This window comes from Eurytemora carolleeae, unplaced genomic scaffold (genome assembly GCF_000591075.1).
Source record: "Eurytemora carolleeae unplaced genomic scaffold, Eaff_2.0 scaffold1985, whole genome shotgun sequence".
Lineage (NCBI taxonomy): Eukaryota > Metazoa > Arthropoda > Copepoda > Calanoida > Temoridae > Eurytemora > Eurytemora carolleeae.
Genome location: NW_019397870.1, coordinates 3019 through 4671, shown reverse-complemented (window position 1 = coordinate 4671; position 1653 = coordinate 3019). Strand labels below are relative to the sequence as shown.

The 1653-nt window shown below is 30.2% G+C and overlaps 1 protein-coding gene across 2 annotated transcripts in view; it reads right to left on the bottom strand.

Annotated features, from left to right (window-relative positions):
• LOC111716156 (uncharacterized) overlaps positions 1–1391 on the bottom strand; it is a 14037-nt gene extending 12646 nt beyond the window's left edge. Inside the window, exon 1 of one of the 2 annotated variants that reach the window (XM_023491585.1) lies at positions 1203–1391. The gene's annotated coding sequence lies outside the window, so the exon portion shown is untranslated. Of the gene's footprint in view, positions 1–970; positions 1066–1202 lie in introns of those variants that run through there. The other variant, XM_023491586.1, reaches the window with a different exon arrangement.
• Positions 1392–1653: the final 262 nt, after the last annotated feature.

The window sequence follows — 1653 nt, the reverse complement described above, 5'->3', positions numbered from 1 at the left end:
ACCCCCCCCCAGCGTATCCTGGTTTTCAAGTACCCCAGCAGAGATAGGGTTAAAGGTAATCTGCAGTCTGCACATTTTATTTTTTTTTATAAATTAATACTTAGGATTTGAAAATGTTGCAAATTTAAATTCCCTGTGTCAAGAGCTTTAAAAAAAGAAAAAAAGATCATATTTTGCAAAGTTTTCAAAGTTTTCATATTTTTGCAAATCACAATACACCCCCCTCCCACAAAAAGGTTATTTTGGGCAGCTCGGAGACGTCAGTTGAAATAGAGTTAAGTTCCGAAAATTTTCTTGTTCTTTATTTTGAAGTTTGTCAAATTGTTGCAAAAAGTCATTTAAATATGGGACAACAATGTTTACTTTGGTAAAAAATGGATCTGACTGAGAAGTAGTGCTTTCGAACTATCAAATGGCACCCCGTTCTAAAAATGGCACCCGTTCTAAAAATGGCACCCGTTCTGAAAATGGCACCCCTAATATTAAATTCAAATCAAAAACATTAACACCTTCCCCCTCCCCCAAGCTTGTGTTTTTGTTTCCAATGTCTTAAAAACAATTTTAAAATTTTTCTTTGAGAAACTTTGAAGTTTACAATGTTAGAGAAAAAGGATTTACTCATCGGCGTAAATCTTTATTTAAAAAAGCAAGTCATTTTTGTAGAAAATAAGTTATATTTTTTAAAAATATAAAGATTGATAATTTATTCATGCTTGATCAGGCAAAGCTTTAAGTGTAAAGTTGTGAATAGAGAATTGCCATCTTTGCATGGAGAATAACTTGAAATTACGTTTAATCTTAAAGCATACAAAACAGGAATTCAACATGTATCGCACTGTGAGGAAACAATTAAATGATGTTTAATAAAATGTAACATTGCAAAAATAAATTAACGATTAAAAAAAAATAATTTCACAGCAAATTTGCTAAGAATTAAATAAAATAAATACGTGGTAAAACATTGTATTACCTTTTAAACCAAGAAATTCTTAAATTATTTCACAAGATAATAAGATTTTTGTTGTCCCAGCAAAGGAAACTTCAGCTGAATAATTCCTCTTTTAATAGCTTTTAACAATGATACCAGGATTGTTATCATACCCTAATTATTTTTTAATGTTGAGATTTTTTTAAACCCTTTTATTTTTTTTAAATCTGTATTTTTACGCTGGGAAGATTTTCATAAGATTTTTCCAACTTACCCTTTTTTCATGGACAGATTTCAAAGTTGGAGTGGCAAATTAGTTTTAATCTTTATTGTTATAAATCTTAAAATGAAACACAAATTGAATTGTCATTGTCTAACATCAAATGTTGTTGTCACAAATTGTACAATAATTTTGTTAATGTTTTCAAATATTAGGCTGAAAGACAAAGGTCCTTCTCTTAGCCTCGATTTGCAAGAACTGAAGAGAGAAAGAGAGAGAATGAGAGAGAGAGAGAGCGAGAACTTATTCTAAAGCTTTCTCCACCGGTAGAAGTCCACCGTTTCTATTCTCCGTTTCCCCCGAAGGTATTGCAAATTATACTTTTATTATTATTATATCTAATATATTACTGGAGTACGTGATAAATTTATTGTATTAATTAGTCATATATTCTACAGAACAATAGGATATATTGGACTGTCGCCAGATGAAAATTATTTACACC